General features: G+C 39.4%; 1 pseudogene; it reads left to right on the forward strand.

The window, feature by feature from the left end:
* The window catches only part of LOC125124504 (glyceraldehyde-3-phosphate dehydrogenase-like), an 88,966-nt pseudogene extending 73,936 nt beyond the window's left edge, over window positions 1–15,030 (forward strand).
* Window positions 15,031–17,266: the final 2,236 nt, after the last annotated feature.

The raw sequence follows: 17,266 nt of genomic DNA on the forward strand, positions 1-17,266 counted from the left end.
AGTATCATGTCATCTGCATACAGCGACAGTTTTATCTCTTCTCTTCCTATATGGATGCCTTTTATTTCTTTTGTTTGTCTAATTGCTGTGGCTAGGACTTCCAAAACGATGTTGAAGAGCAGTGGTGAGAGTGGGCATCCCTGTCTTGTTCCAGATTTGAGGGAGAAGGCTTTCAGTTTTTCCCCATTGAGTATTATATCTGCTGTGGGTTTGTCATAAATGGCTTTGATTCTATTCAGGAATGTTCCCTCTATACCCACTTTGGCGAGGGTCTTGATCATGAATGGATGTTGGACTTTGTCAAATGCTTTTTCTGCATCTATTGAGATGATCATATGATTTTTGACTTTTCTTTTGTTAATGTGGTGTATGATGCTGATTGATTTGCGTATGTTGAACCATCCTTGTGAACCTGGGATGAACCCTACCTGGTCATGGTGTATAATTTTTTTGATATGTTGTTGGATTCGGTTGGCTAAGATTTTGTTGAGAATTTTTGCATCTATATTCATCAATGATATTGGGCGATAGTTGTCTTTTTTGGTGGTATCTCTGTCTGGTTTTGGAATGAGGATGATGGTGGCATCATAGAATGTCTTTGGGAGTATTCCTTCTTCTTCAACCTTTTGAAAGAGTTTAAGGAGGATGGGCACCAATTCCTCTTTATATGTTTGATAAAATTCACCTGTGAAGCCATCTGGTCCTGGACTTTTATTTGTAGGGAGTGATTTTATGACCTCTTCAATTTCATTTCTAGTGATCGGTGTGTTCAGTTGGTCTGTTTCTACTTGATTCAGTTTTGGCAGGCTGTAAGATTCTAGAAAATTGTCCATTTCTTCCAGATTGTCAACCTTGTTACCGTATAGTTGTTCATAGTATTCTCTTATGATTTTTTGTATTTCTGCTGTATCCGTTGTGATTTCTCCTTTTTCATTTATAATTTTGGTTATTTGGGTTCTTTCTCTCCTCTTTTTAGTGAGTCTGGCCAGGGGTTTGTCAATTTTGTTGACCTTTTCAAAGAACCAGCTCTTGGTTTTATTAATTTTCTCTATTGTTTTTTGAGTCTCTATTTTATTGATTTCTTCTTTGATCTTTATAATTTCCTTCCTTCTGCTGACTTTAGGCCTTTTTTGTTCTTCTTTTTCTAATTCATTTAGGTGGAGGGTTAAGTTGTCCATTTGGGATCTTTCTTCTTTTTTGAGAAAGGCCTGTATTGCTATAAATTTCCCTCTGAGCACTGCTTTCGCAGCATCCCATAGATTTTGAGCGCTTGTGTCTTTATTATCGTTTGTTTCAAGGTAGTTTTTAATTTCCTTCTTGATTTCCTCATTGACCCATTGGTGTTTTTAGTAGCATGTTGTTTAGTCTCCATGTAGTAGGTTTTTTCTCTTTCCTTTTCCCATGGTTGGTTTCTAATTTCATGGCATTGTGGTCAGAGAAGATACTTGAGATAATTTCTATGCTCCTAAATTTATTGAGATTAGCTTTGTGTCCCAATATGTGGTCGATTCTTGAGAATGTTCCATGAGCATTTGAGAAGAATGTGTATTCTGCTTTTTTTGGATGTAGTGTCCTGAAGATATCAATGAAGTCTAACTTTTCTATGGTTTCCTTTAGGATCTCTGTTGCTTTATTGGTTTTCTGTCTAGAGGATCTGTGCATTGATGTGAGAGGGGTATTAAGGTCTCCTACTATGATTGCATTCTCATCAATATCTCCCTTTATGTCTGTTAATATTTGTTGTATGTATCTGGGTGCTCCTATATCTGGGGCATATATGTTGACGATAGTAACATCCTCTCCTTGGATGGATCCCTTAATCATTAAGTAGTGTCCTTCTTTGTCTTTCTTTATGTCTTTTGTTTTAAAGTCTATTTTGTCTGATATGAGCGTTGCTTGCAACTCCTGCTTTTCTGTCATGTCTATTGGCGTGAAATATTTGTCCCCACCCTTTCACTTTCAATCTATATGTATCCTTTGTCCTAAGGTGAGTTTCTTGTAGGCAGCATATTGAAAGTTTTTTGCCTTTTTATCCACTCAGCCACTCTGTGTCTTTTGATTGGGGCATTCAGTCCATTGACATTTAAGGTGATAATTGATATATGATAATTTGAACCTCCTGTTCCAGTTGATTATATGGTTCTCCATTCTTCCTTTCTTTTTTTTTTTTTTTTTGGTTGGATGGTCTCCTGTTATTATCTGCTTGAGTGTATTTTTTTTTCATTTTTTGCAAATGCAATATTTGGTTTTGGCTTGTGGTTGCCCTGTTTTTTAAGTATGCTAACCCCTTCCCATAATTGTGTGTTTTAGCCTGATGGTCCTGTAAGTTCAAACACTTCATTACTATATTAAAATTAAGAAGAGAAACATACAAACAAACAAAAAGGGTTATTTATTTCCTAACATCCCTTGCCCACATTTTATGGTTTTGATGACTCTTTTTTATTTTTTCTTTTTAATTTTATTTTGTTTGAAGCATGTTCATGATTAAATCTGTATGCTGGCTTATTTGAGTGACTGCTCTCTGATTGCAGTTTCCTCAGTCCTAGTTCTTCCTCTTCTTCTTTTTTTTTTCTTTTTTTCTTTTCTTTTTTCTTCCCTTTCCTTCCTTTCTTTTTGGTTTAGAGAAGCCCTTTCAATATTTCCTTTAACTTGGGTTTTGTGTTGCTGTATTCTTTAAGGTTTTGTTTGTTGGAAAAATTTTTATTTCCCCGTCTATTTTAAATGATATTCTTGCTGGATAGAGTATTCTAGGTTGCATATTTTTCCTTTGAGCACTTTAAATATCTCTTGCCATTCCCTCCTGGCCTGTAGTGTTTCTGTAGAGAAGTCAGCTGATATTCTTATGGGGGTTCCCTTGTAGGTAACATTCTGTTTTTCTCTTGCTGCCTTTAGGATCCTCTCTTTATCACTAACTTTTGCCATTTTTATTATGATGTGTCTTGGTGTGGGTCTGTTTGGGTTCAGTTTGTTTGGGGCCCTCTGTGCTTCTTGTATCTTGAACCCAGTATCCTTTAGATTTGGGAAGTTTCCAGTGATAATTTCTTCAAATATATTTTCCATCCCCTTTTCTTTTTCTACTCCTTCTGGAATTCCTATTATGCGTAGATTGGCCTGCTTTATATTATCCCATAGGTCTCTTATATTGCTTTCCAGTTTTTTGATTCAGTTTTCTGTCTGCTGACCAGATTGGGTGAGTTCCATTATTCTGTCTTCCATATCACTGATTCATTCTTCTGCATTATTCATTCTGGTTTTTACTGCCCTTAGTTCAGTTTGCATCTCTGCAAATGAATGTTCTAGTTTTTCTTGGCTCCTCCTTATATTTTCTAGTTCCTTTCTGAGGGTGTCTGCCTTACTGTTCATATCTTCTCTTAATTCCTTCAGTATTTTCACTATTTCTCTTTTGAACTCCAGGTCTGTCACACTGCAGAGATCTGTTTCATTGTTGACTGTTTTAGGTGAGTTCTCCTGTTGGTTTGACTGGGGGTGGTTCCTCAGCTTCTTCATCTTGCTTGTTGTTTTCTTTCTCCTGAGGGAGTTGTACTCTCCATTTATCGGGCAGTGTTTGCCTTGTCACTGCCGTGGAATATTTCCTGAGGGCTGGCGTTGTTGGTCAATCTTTTTTGAGGCACTGTGGCTATTCTGGAGTGTTGATGGGGCTAACAGGGTTCCTTTGAAGCAAAGGAGGACTTCCTGAGGGCAGACAGGACTGGGAGGTCCACACCACGATGGTAGCAGATTTCACATGCAGAGCTTGCTCTGGTGTTTTTAGGCTGTGGGGTTCTTGCAGGGGGTTGGCGGTGTTGGGCAGCTGTTCCTCAGGAGTGCAGCACCCCCTGGGGGCTGGAGCAGCTATCTGGGTCTCTGAGAACCTAAGAGGCTCTTCCCTAGGGCAGCCCAACTCAGAAGGACGGCCTGAGAATGTAGGCGGATCTTTTCACAGTCTGGCCAAGCTTGTTGCAGCTTTTCTGGGCTGCAGGGGCTCTTCCAGGGGGCTGGTGGTGCTGAGCAGCTATTCCGTGGGAGTGGGGCACCCCCTGGGGGCTTGGGCGGGTAGCAGGGCCGCTGGAAACCGAAGAGGCTCCTCCCCAGGGCAGCCCGACTCAGAAAGACCGTCTGAGATTTTTTCCCGGCTCGGCCAGGCTTGTTGCAGCTTTTCGGGGCTGCAGGGGGTCCTGCCTGGAGCTGGCAGTCCTATGCAGCTGATCCTCTAGAGCTTGGCACCCCCTGGGGGCTTGGGCGGGTAGCAGGGCCGCTGAAAATCCAAGAGGCTCCTCCCCAGAGCAGCCCAACCCAGAAAAACCATCCGAGAATTAGGCAGATCTATTCATGGCCTGGCTAGGCTTGTTCTAGCCTTTCTGGGCTGCAGGCCTTTTCTCGGGGGCTGGTGGTGTTTGGTGCTGCTCTGCGGAAGTGTAGCCCCTCCAAAGGGCAAGCAGGCCTGTGCAGGGACAGCCCCTGTGGTGGTAGGCTTCAGGCAATTGTTGAGGCCAGCCCTCCTAGATGGCAGGCAGCCCCAGGTTCGAGGAGAGCATAGGGGGTGGTGGGGTGGGGGGAGGGGATGCACTGGGAAGCACAGCTTTCAGCTAGCTAGTGGGCCTGTAAGCTTGCTGTGGCGTGGGGGGTATTCTATGGGGACCCACCCCTTCTTCTCTCCCCTCCCCAGCACGGGCGCAGACCAGGCTCTTCTCCCAGGTTCCCTCTGATGCAGCTTTCCACTTCCCCGCCCCTAGAGTATTGCTCTCTTCCTCTGCGACAGCTTTGTTTTCTAGTCTCCCAGGCAGTCTCTGCCCCGTCAAATGGATTCTAGACCTCCCAAGCAGTTTCCGCTCCGCCCCGCCCCCCCAGCCCGATCTCGGGGACTAACCTCTGGAGCCGAGGTCTCAGTGCCCAGCCCCCATCCAGGCGTCCCCCGTCACTTTCCCGGGGACTAACCTCTGGAGCCAAGGTCTCAGTGCCCAGCCCCTACCCAGGCATCCCCCGGCCCTTTCTCGGGGACTAACCTTTGGAGGCGAGGTCTTGGTTCCCAGCCCCCACCCAGGCGTCCCCCGGCCCTTTCTCGGGGACTAACCTCTGGAGCCGAGGACTCGGTGCCCAGCCCCTACCCAGGCGTCTCAATTTTTGGTGACTGTGCCCATAGTTCAGATGGTCCGTTCGGTTCTTGATCGGCTTTTCCGTACTCCAACTTACTGCTACACTCTTCTCTGCATCTGGAGATTCCTCTGGTTCGTTTGATCTTTCCCCCGTGTAGGTGACTTTCCAGGGTGCGGGATCCCTTTCCCCTCCGCAGTTCCCTTTCGGGAGCGCCCGTCTCGCTCGGATTCACCTTCTCTCACTCTCCTCTTTTCTCCCGTTCTGCCCAGTAATGTCACGAACTTCTTGCCGTTATTGGAGTTTAGGTTCCTCTGCCAGTGATTGGTTGCTGTTCTGTGCGAGTCATTTATTCTGTAGATGTGCTTTTTTTGCTGTGTTTGTGGGAGAGGGCGAGCGTGTCCCCCTACTCCTCCGCCATCTTGTCCTCTCTCACAGGAAAAAATTTCAAATGGTGAGATAAATGGCCACTAAAGCGTTACTTTTTTTTTTTTTTTTTGCTTTTTAGGTAATACCTATGGCATATGGAAGTTCCCAGATTAGGGGCTGAATCAGAGCTACAGCTGTCACCTACAGCAATGTGGGATCTAAGCCATGTCTGCAACCTACCCTATACTACAGCTCATAGCAATGCTGGATCCTTAACCCACTGAGCAAGGCCAGGAATCAAACCTGCATCCTCATGGATACTATTCAGGTTCATTTCCGCTGAGCTACAATGGGAACTCCTAAAGTACTACCATTTGTAAATGAAGGTAGAAGTGAGGAATCTGTCAGAAGGGAGACAACTTCAAGATAAACCTTGGGGTCCCAGTCATGGCTCAGCAATAACAAACCTGACTAGTATCAGTGAGGATGCAGGTTTGATCCCTGGCTTCGCTCAGTGGGTTAAGGAAGTGGGGTTGCCATGAGCTGTGTTGTAGATCTCAGACATGGCTGGGATCCTGCATTGCTGTTGCTGTAGTGCAGGCTGGCAGCTCCAACTCTGATTCGACCCCTAGACTGGAAACTTCCATATGTTGCAGGGGCAGCCCTAAAAAGGAAAACAAACAAACAAGCACACAAACAAAACCCATGAACTTCTTTGGCTGTCAAAGAACTGAAAATAAAAATGATATATTAATATGCAATCTTATCAAAGAAAACTATAAATGAGCACTCTTACAGTTTGTTCACAAAAGATAATGATATGAACTTCTAGGATGCAATATAGAAATGACTCTTAAATTTGAAATATGCATATCGTTTTGACCTAACATGTCTGCTACATTTTTTAGAAACACTCCACAACTGCTAAGAACTTAGCAGTAATAACAATAATAGTAAAAATATTCTTAAATGGAGAAACTATTAAATAATATCATTAGATCCACATATGGATTATAATGTGGCTATTACAAACAATAAATAGTTCCATATGTGTTGGCAGTGAAAGCTATCCAAGATATTACTATAACGTGAAAAATAAAAACAAACGAAAATATAAATCCACAAGCTCTACAGGAACATATTTAATATTGTAACATTTTGTTAAAGCAAATATATTAATAAATAAACACATATGTTTTAAAGGTAGAATAAATAGTATAAAAATTGTTGACAATGTATATTTTCAAGAGGGAATGGTGAAGTAATTGGAAATTTAATATTCTATATTTTCTATTTCTATAATGTGACAGCGTAGCCTTGTGTTACCTTTTTAATCAGTAAGAACATGAAAATTACTTTGAAAGAAAGATCAAAAGAAGTTAATTCTCTACTGGAGGGAAAAAAAGATGATGGTGGTAATTTTGTTCTCAAGAATGTTTAATAAGAACTAGTCTTACCAGAGTCAGAGTCATGAAGTTTTTCATTCGACAGATGATGAAAAAAAAATGCTAAATTAAAAAAAATTTAAAACTTCCTCTGGTTCTTTATATTCCTGATTCCTTTATATCCTATAGATGTTGGCTTAGGTACCATCTAAGAAATTTTTCCTGACCATCCTAGTTAACTTAGGTACCATGATATACTCACTAACTCAGGAGTTGTTTTATTTCCTGTATTCCAGTTATCATAATCCATAGGACTTTTGGTTAACTTTTTTTTTTTTTTTTCCAGTCTAGCTGTTCCTATTTAGAATGGAAGTTTCAGTAGGGCAGGGACCTAGGCTGTATTTTTAATATCTGTGGCTCCAAAGGAGAGTGCTTCTTGCAAGGTTAAAAAAGTAAACACTCAATATTGGAATAAAAGAATGGATGGGTGGGTGAGCAAGTGTGAAGGTGAAGGACACAGGAGGATTTAATTGAATATGGTATAACTTTGGTAATGGCTCCATGATTAACCCAGTTGGCCAGGCTTAAAACCTACGACTTCTGATTGATTCCTCTCTTTTCCTGGCCTCCAAAGTCCAAGCCATCATTAAGTTTCCATCCATAATACACCCCAAATCTTACCACTTCTCTCTCTCTCACTGTCATTGATGTCACCATCAGTTTAGAGCCAAATTACTTCTCGGGCCTACTAATTCTTTTTTCTTGCATAAGCCCTTCAAAACTCTTCAATAGGAATAAAACCCAAACTTTACCACAGCCAAGAAGGGCTTGTAAAATCGAATTCTGTCTATGACTCCAAGAGTCTCATCCTCTAGCATTCTCTCCTACATTCACACCAAGTTTCCAGCACCTGGCCTTTCAGAATGAAGTGTCTAATGCAAGATGCTTACAATTACTGCTCAAACTTTGTTTACTCTCCTTGTTTACCTCCGTACACTAGTATTTTCTCATGAGTCCCTAAAGGACTACCACCTGTCACATACACACTGTAGCCCTTACCTAGGTTCATTTTCTACATGGAATTTGTTAATATATGACATTCTTTCTTTATTGGTTAACTTGGGTTATCTCGTGAGCTGTTATGAGAGCCATTATTTCATCACAAGAAATCGTTCATTCTAGTAACTAATGAAGAAACTCACCTTCCCATCCCTTCTACATACCATTTCAGTCCCCAAAATTTGGTTCTGTAACAACGCAAAGTGCTTTTACACATGAGTTCCAACAATTGACAAATATCTTTTTGGTTCTATTATATCCTAGACATTGAGATATATTCTATTGACGCAATTTTTTTTGTAAATGTAGCATTGGGAGAGGCGAGTTGGTTAAACATTTTTCTTTTTTAGCCTTACGCTCACATTTAATGATTCATTCTTAGCAGTGTCAGCATTGAATACAGGAACATAAAGTTAAGTTCTCTCAAAAGGTTGAACATTTTGCCATTTCCTGAAAGATTGAAGAAAACCAAACCCAGCTAGCCACTCTCTCTTTCTAGGATGATAATGTTTTTACTTGTACATGAGTCTTTGAAACAAATTGAGAACTCAGAGAAATCAAAATATTTAAAGAAATTAAAGATCCATTTTCAAGACTTTAGGTTTTTAAAAAATTTTTCAGTACAGAAATGGCTTACTCATCTCTTACAAGCATTTCTTTGATTTACCCTACAAAATAAAGTTAATTAGAAAATAGTTTATTTTATAGGTATAATCTCTTTAGCATTGTAGCATCACATATAGCAGAAATAAATAACTGAATCTAATCATCCAAAGCTTTTGTAAATAGTATTCATGTAACTAGAGAAAGCTGTGAGGCATATCTAAAATCTTAGGAATAGAGTATCTATTTTCAAATCAAAACAGGAATAAATAAAGTCATCTTAAAGTGATGGTTTATTCCAAGACAAAAAGTTAATTTGAACCTGAATCTGAAGATTTTATATCAACACACACAGCCACACATACACACAATCTCTCTATATACACACAGGTAATTGTGTGTGTATGTGCGTTCACCTTAGCAATCAGAGGGAAGAAAAATGCTACAGTTTAAAACTAAGCAAAGATTTAAAAAGGCAGCAAAATAAACTTCTGAGATTTTAACACATATCTATTAAATGCCAAGTCCATAGCTTGTTACTGAAGTCACAGTGGTAAACAGGAGAGATGTGGTTCTTGACCTCATGTAACTCACTGCACATGTCTTTACTCCATTAACCTTCCCTTTAAATATGTACCTAATCCACTGAAAACTGTGCATGGAATTGTTCAATTACAGCCAGCGACAAGTTCTCCAAAGGAGGCCTGGGTGTTAAGAGAGTTTATATATTAGTCAAATTTGACTAATCTGTATTTCAGAGATTTTCTGAGAAAATGACAATTCAGAGGAACCGTGAGTGATAAATAGGAGTTGAAGTGACAAATGGGGTGGAAACGCTGGGGAAAAGGTATTCCTGGGCAACCGAATGGCATCTTCAAAGACCACAGTGTTGCAAGGGGTTTGGAGAGTTCCAGGAAATGAAAAAAGGTAGGGTGTGTGGATCCTCATATGCAGCAAGATAGGAATGATAGGAAGGGAGATAGAAAGGGTGTTTAAGAGGAAAAAAAAAAAAACCCAGATGTTATATTTTAATCTAACAATGACAGGAAACCACGAAAGGATTTTAAGGAAGGAAAGGACAGCTTCCTTGGTTGATAATACTCAAATTTCCCCTCTGTTGAGCAAGCATATTCTAAAGTAAAGGTGAGTGCCATGAGACCACCGTTACCATTACATGGCTAATTCCAGTGCCTGGAATCCATGAGGATCAATATGTGTAATGTGCAAACATAGTCCATAAGGCAAAATAGTTACTCAATAAACATTAGCAACCAGAGAAATAATTCCACAGCTTGCAGCAGGTTGGGCTTCTGAGAAGGAGGCCCTGAAGTGGAGATTAACATATAGGGAAGTGTATGTGAGACATTCAGGATGGGTACCTGTGGAGGGCAAGGGACAGGAAGGAGGCCAAAGTGGGCAGAGGGAGGTCGATTTATTTTCAGCAAAGGCTGTCCCCACAGGGAAGCTAGGACGCCCTCCAGAGTTAGTTCTCTCTGCATAAGGAGTAAGGGCCTCTAGCCTCAGGGATCAACCCATCATTGGATAAAGGCTCTTCCTACCAGAAACAGCTCTCTGGCTTAGGGCCATTTCTGGAGATTTGCAGTTAAGAGCTGTCAGCAGTTAGATTCCAGCAACTGGGGGCATAAATTCCTTCAGTCCTGAAGAGGGATCAGTGTCTTTCATTATGTACCCCTTCGGGTGGGTGAAAAGAAAGACACATTCTGGTGTTTATCTTTTCTTTGGATTCCTCTCCAAATTCAGTCTTCTCACGAGGGACAACATTTCTCACAATTTAAAAAAACCCTTTGTTATGTTTTCACTGCATTTTCCCTCCCAATTTGTCTCAACAATTTTTTTCATTAATCCTTCCGTGTATGTTTTTCTGGACTTGATTTGCTACCATAATTTACCCATGATGCAGAGATTATGTATGCCTTTTTCAAAAATGTGTTTTTTTGAAATATCTTCTCACTTTTTTAACCAACTTTACAAACTGCCTCAGGATATTAAAAATGATACATTCTCATTTGGAGGGAAGTGTTTAAGAGGTAATTTGAATAGGTAGTTCAGCATGTTTCCCTGAAGGTGTTATCATTTGGTAATTTGATATTTTCATATCAAATGTAAATTCTTGACATGGTCTGCCTGCCCTTTCCCAAGGAGACCCGTAAAAATAACATGTGTCTCTGAACAATTTCCGAGCTGATACAGGTTTTATTTTGTGTCCTCAATTATAATCATCTTCGCTGCATTGTAAAGAATGTGTTGTACACCAAATTCTCTATTAAAAATCACAATGTGTACAAATTATCTTCATTCCAGAACATCTCAAGGGTCCAGTCTGTTTGTATATGATAACAGCTCATTGAGATCCGAATTATAGAAAATTAAAAGAAATGAATAGGGAAAATACTGCTATTTTACCATTAATTTTTAAAAGGAAATGTGCTGCAATTCAAATGTAAAAAAGGCTCTTTGAAAGAACCTAATCAGACACAGAAGAAAGAGGAGGAAGGGAGGAAGAGGGAAGGAATAAATGCCAAGAAAAGTAGAAATATCCTGGAGTTCCCGTCGTGGCGCAGTGGTTAACGAATCCGACTAGGAACCATGAGGTTGTGGGGTTCAGTCCCTGCCCTTGCTCAGTGGGTTAACGATCCTGGCGTTGCCATGAGCTGTGGTGTGGGTTGCAGACGTGGCTCGGATCCTGCGTTGCTGTGGCTCTGGCGTAGGCCAGTGGCTACAGCTCGGATTCGACCCCTAGCCTGGGAACCTCCATATGCCGTGGGAGCGGCTCAAGAAAAGGGAAAAAGACAAAAAAGAAAGATATATCCTGATGTTTTTGTTTCAAAAAAGAGAATTAGTGAATTTTTTTAAAAAAAATAGAGACCCTTTTATGCTATTAAGGATAATTAAAAATTGGATAAATAAGATTTAAATTTTTAAAAATATATGAATTAATTATAATACTCTTAGTATTCTAAAATTTAATTTTGAATGAACAACAAATTTTAAATACTGATGCTGAAGTTTTAGCAGGTGAGGAAGTCAATTCTCCATATTTAAGACATTGAACTTCTAAGGTCCTTCTCATTCATAACAGAGAAGTTGATTTTAATATTCTTCTCAGTAACAAGGTCTTTGTCTTTACATGAAGTTTAAAGGTTAGAGTAAAATGACTGGATTTCACATATATCTAAGAAAGGACATGTAAATCAGGTAAATAACTTTGAGGAGGTATGTAATGAACTAAAGGCTAGGAGAGTAGAAAGTTCCTTTCTTGAGGAAGACTGCTTCCTATCACGCCAATCATTTTTCAGGACACAGGGCATAAAATAATAAAATTTTTAAAAATGAATATGATGTGAGAATGAGGCTAAGGAAAAGAGGCAAAGGAGACAAACAGGTGTCAAAGAGCACTTTTTTGGCATGCAGGCACATGCTCTCCCCTTTCACCCTCAAAAGTGTATTTTCACTTTAAAAATATGTAAGACATCTGCTGTTACAATGCTTTGTTACAGCAAGACAAGGACCAAGGAAATTGTGACCCTATCAGTTTAAACAAAAATAGGACTTTAATGTATTATATAGCTCAAGATTTTAGAAATAAGTGGCTTCAGGAACAGCTGAATCCAGGTGTTCAAAAGTCTTTATCAAGACGAAGACTTGCTCTTTTCATCTCTTAGCTATGCTTTGCTCTGTGTAGGCTTCCTTCTTAGACTTCATACTTCCTCTTACTGGCAAAACAGATGTCAAAGCTTCCAAATTGCATTACAGTCTCATGATAATTGCATGAAAATAACATTTCTTTTCTTTCTTCTTTTTTTCTTAATTCAGAATCCTCCAATACTAGCTTCAAAGGAATCAAACTTGGGCTAAGTGTTAAGGGTACATCCCTCTACCAATCTCTTTAGGCAGAGGGAAGCCATTCTATTTCAGTGTTCATCCAGATCCCATAGACTGAAAAAATGAGAAAGTGGTACTTTCTTAAGAAGAAATCAGAGTACCTTAATCAGAAAATGGGGCTAAATAAAATATTTGTTTACTATCAAGGGTAAAAATGAAAGAAATCAATACGAAGTCAGTGAAAGACATTTGCGAAGAAAGGGAAGTATAAACTAAGTACCATCTTTCCCAGTGTTGATGTTTCATTCACTTACACCCAAAAAACTAGACCCAGATCTTTAGAAGGTAAGTTCACTTAGATAACATTTGTCTCTTTTTCTTTCCTTTCTAACCAATTTGCATATGCATTGTAGACAGACATACTGATACTTTGTATTTAATGCTTTAGTTGACTGCATCAAAAATTTAAACTTCCACGCAATGGCAAAGAAAAACAAACAAACAAATAAAACAAGAACAAAAGCACAAGCACCAGTCTAACATGCAGGAGAAAGTCATCAAGATCCTTTCTTATAACTTTAATAAATGGTTTTGTTGGGTTGTAATTTTATTTTTTTCCCAGCTATCTCTCTAATATGTGTTTAACTTGATAAAATTTCCTATACAATGAAATGCTTCCTTTAATCAGATGTCTGAAGCACCTAGTCTAGACAGAGAAAGATGGACAAAGTTTCTCCCCTACTCTACTTAATAGGCTTGTTGATTTAAAGCTACATAAGGCAAAAATTGTGATTTAGTTATAAAAAACATGAAAAAAATCTAAAACCAAGATTTTTAAGAAGTACTAATAAATTAGGAATGGTTAGTGAACAGGGACTTATTATAATAATTGACTTCATCTTAATTTGTATGAATATAAGTGCCTCTCATTCAACAAGCTCAGAGTGAATCTTATAGAGCAAAGAAGAATATATTTGTCTAAACTCTATCTGGCATAATCAAATGATTAAATTCGATGTGAAAGGGAAAGAAAAAAATATATACAGATAAACCTGTGAGACTGATTGCTATTATGGAGGATTGCAGGTCTGACATGAGAAGAAAGTATAGGCAGTGCCCAGTGATTCACTCATGAAACAAATTAGAAACAAGCAGGGAATAACATGTATAATCCCAGATGCACAGAAACAAATTTCCAGAGAAAGGGTAATAAAGTAAACTTGAAAATTTGACACCTAATTATATTTTTTGTGAACTAATAAAATTACACTCACATATTTTTATATATACTTAATTTTTATGTGTTAAGAATGATCTTCAGACTAAAAAAAAGCGCCTAATGAACATTATTGGTAAGAGGAACTTCCCATTATGCGTAGTTGGATGAGTTAAAAGCAAAGTACCGGCTGAGTAAGAAGAGGCTATATTTCAGGCTACTAAAATCTTATGGTTGAAATCACTGTGCTGTTTTCAGCAGTCTTGAACCATCATAGAGAAATGGGCTTGGTGCCACAAGGCTGCAGAAAAACAATAGTGGTTTTTATTTCTTAAAATGGACAGTAATTAGGTAGGTATAAACTTTAGATCCTGAAACCTGAAGTGAATCTTAAGCACAATTTAAGAATGATTCAAGAAATGGGGCTCTGTGCTTTTCCTTCTTTGACCGACAGTTGCATCTTCTTGTACTGTACCAGCCTCATTCTGAGACACAGTTGTGAAAGTAACAGTAAATGGATTTGGCCATATTAGATGCCCAGTCACCCAGGATGATTTTAACTCTGGCAAAGTGGATACTGTCACAACCATGGCCCCATCTCTTCACTGACCCCAACTACATGGTCTACATGTCCCTGTATGATTCCACTCTTAGCAATTTATGCTACAATCAAGGCTGAGAAATGGGTAGCCTATTGTCAATGTAAGGGCCATCTCCATTGCTCCAGGAGCAATATCCCATCCTCATAAAATCAGGTGAGGCTGATGCCTCACCAACTTGGAGAAGGTTGAAGCTCCCTGGAAAGATGGAGCAGAAAGGGTCATCATCATCTCTGCCCCTTCTGCTGAGGCCCCCATGTTTGGGCATAAATCATGAGAAGTACGACAATACCCTCCAGATTGTTAGTAATGCTTCTTCCACTGCCACCTACTTGGCCCCTCTGGCCAAGGTCATCCATGACAACTTTGGCATGGTACTCAGGACCACAGTCTATGCCATCACTGCCACCTAGAAGATCACAGATGGTTCCCCTAGGGAGCTGTGGCCTAATGGCTGTGGGGCTGCCCAGAAGCTCATCCCTGCTTCTATGACACTGCCAAGGCTGTGGGCAAGGTCACCTATGAGCTGGATTGGCAGCTCACTAGTATGGCTTCCCAGGTCCCAGCTCCAGAGTTAGTCAAGGATCTGACCTGTGGTTTGGAGAAAATTGCCAAATTTGGTAACATTGAAAAGGTGGTGAAGCAGGCATTGGAAGACCCTCCAAAGGGCATCCTGGGTGTCCCTGAGGACCACACTCTGTCCCATGACATTAATAGTGATGCTCTCCCTTTCACTTTTGATGCTGGAGCTGGCATTGCCCTCAGTGACTACTTTTTCAGGTTCATTTCCTGCTGTGACAATGAGTTTGGCTACAGCAACGCAATGGTGGGCCTTATGACCAACAGAGCTTCCAAGAAATAGAAGCTCCCTGGACCATCAGCCTCAGTGAAAATGACAGAAGGAAGAAAAGATGTCCTTAGCTGCTGAGGAGCCCTTGCCCCAACTTAATCCCCCAACATACTAAGCATCTTCCTTTCTCACCAGTTTCCATCCAAGACTGCTGAAGAAAAGGAGAAGAGATTAGGGAGCCCAACCCTGTCATACAGCATCAATAAAGAACACTGTAGACAGCCAAAAATAAAAAAAAAAAAAGAGAGAGAGAGAGAAGAAAAAAAGAAAAGGAAATGGTTTGGGAATATTCAGAAATAGAAGTGGAGATCAGCAGGAGCCAGGATGAGTTTACAAAGGATGAGTCAGGTCAGACTGGCTCCATCCTCCTTTGGACAAGAATTCTAAAAAGTGGATTATGTTCGGCTGGATTAAGCAAGGCATTTGGCACAGCCATAAGAGAAACTTAGCCTGGATAATTGTACAGTGAAATAGATTCATGAACTCCTAAACAACCATATCAAAGATCCTGGTTATTGGACTGATTAAATATTAGAGCACAATTTTCCATTGTTTTACAAATATCTTTTTCTTTCTTTAAAAAAAAAACAGCTACCACATTTGAGCATTATACCTTAGGCATTGTGCCTATCACTTGACATAAATTTAATCCTCACAATAACCAAAGAGATAGATATTTACAAAATTTTTTAAATTTTTAAATATTTCAAAATTTACATTACCTAAAATTCAAAGATTGCCCAAAGTCACCAAGCTACAGTCAGGAAGTTCAAGCTTTGCAAATATGCAAATTACATGAATCTAGAGAAAGAACAAAAATGTTAGATTACAGAATCAGGCTCTAAAAGAATCTAAACTCATTCGTACATCAAATTTAATGTGAAATTCATAGATATTTTGTTAACAAGCTCATTGTCAGTACTGTTGACATGACTACTAAGACATGAAAAGATTCATAGGTCGTATTGTAGGATAAGACCCTCTGAAGAAAGGGAGATGGGGCTTGCTTGCATTTTCAGTATTTTCAGTTCCAAACTCTACCTCTTAATACAGGGAGCCTCTATCAGGATTTCTCCCCTTTTTAATGTCAGAAACTCCATATGCAAGAAAGAAATTGTTTGGCTTATAGAGCTGAGAAGCACTCTCAGGTAACCTACAAACTTGGACAAAAAACTGCTGGAACCCTGCCTTGAGGAATGGAAAATGGAGTCTCAGAGCCAGTTTATCATCTCTGCTTATTGCTGCCTCATTTTGCATGTTGGTCTTATTCTCTCCTATTTCATATAGGCCTTCACTACTGGCAGGGACTATAACCATCAAGAGTCTTGGCTTATCTGTTCCAGTGGCAAGAGAAAGCTTTTTTGGCCCATTACTCAGATACCAATCCCTGAGAAAAATTCTATATGGCCATGCTATAATCATGTGGAAACCTCTGTCCCAATCACTGTTGGCAGAGAGATAGAGTGATATTATTGGCCATGATTTCATCATAAGATCACTGTCATGGCCAGTAGCTGCAGAGGGTGTGGGGCAAAGCAGAAACTGTTACTAGAAGAAAGAGGATGAAGAGCTGGTTGAGCACATCACACTTGATGTATTAGCTCTGGACATGTTCTGAGAGGAACAAGGGAAGGGAAGAGAATTGAAACTCTGCACTATGAAAATCAGATGAAGAACCAGAGGCTGTTATTCTACAAAAAATCAAAGTTCAGAAAAGACAAACAGATTGCTTTAAAAAAAAAAAAAAGAAAGAAAAAAGAAAAAAACAAAAAGTAAGCAATGTCTACATAGTTCAAGGAACAGAATTTGAACTATCCTCATTGGAACAAAGATTTAATTTTTAAGAAGATGCCAATGTTATTATATTTTAACTTTCAAAGCCCAGAGAGGTCCAAGATATCTTTAGATGAAACAGGAACCCTGTCATTTCCATTTTGAAGGCATAAGCTATTTCACCACTTGCCAGGGAAGCTGTCTGTGATGAATGGTTGGACAAAATTACTTTAAGTAAGAGAGAACCAATGGCTACATCTAGATTTTAAAGTCAAATATGAATATGAATCTAAGATCTAGTACTATTTATATGAACTTGGACAAACTGCCTATTCCTTTTTAGCCTCATTTTTTAAATAGAGATTATTATTCTTACCTCACAGGACTTTTGCAAGTAGTGGAGATGCCTGACAGAGAATTCTTTGTTCATAGATAGCTCTTAATAAATTACAGTTTATGTTTATAAATATGCATA

This window comes from Phacochoerus africanus, chromosome 4, assembly GCF_016906955.1.
Source record: "Phacochoerus africanus isolate WHEZ1 chromosome 4, ROS_Pafr_v1, whole genome shotgun sequence".
NCBI classification, from domain to species: Eukaryota; Metazoa; Chordata; class Mammalia; order Artiodactyla; family Suidae; genus Phacochoerus; species Phacochoerus africanus.